We start from the raw sequence: 413 nt of genomic DNA, 5'->3' as shown, positions 1-413 counted from the left end.
CATCCATTAGCTGGGTCTGGAATCTCTGGATCACACGCGTGCCCGCCCATACGTCATGGTGATTGTGTAAACACACATTGAAACATGTAAAACACTACACATTAACAACGCAATAAAAATAAATCATTAATAAAGACGTGACTAAAAAACTCCACTGTTAATTTCCTAAGGATAAAGTAAACACAGATTGCAAACACACACAAATATAAAATGTAAACAGTAAACCGATTATGAAACACAAATCAGTTCACGAAACAGCAAATAATTTGTCTATAATTAGCCTAATTGTGTTGCTTTTTAACGCGATAACTTGTTAATCACTCCCTGCTACATAACAGGCCAAAGTCAGCTGACTTCGAGTTCTGTAACATCCATGAAACGAAAGTAAAAGTTCTCTCAGAAGAAACTGCAGT

Source organism: Pimephales promelas, chromosome 23, assembly GCF_988280905.1.
Source record: "Pimephales promelas chromosome 23, fPimPro1.hap1.1, whole genome shotgun sequence".
Taxonomy (NCBI): Eukaryota; Metazoa; Chordata; class Actinopteri; order Cypriniformes; family Leuciscidae; genus Pimephales; species Pimephales promelas.
Note: the sequence above shows the minus strand (reverse complement) of the source record.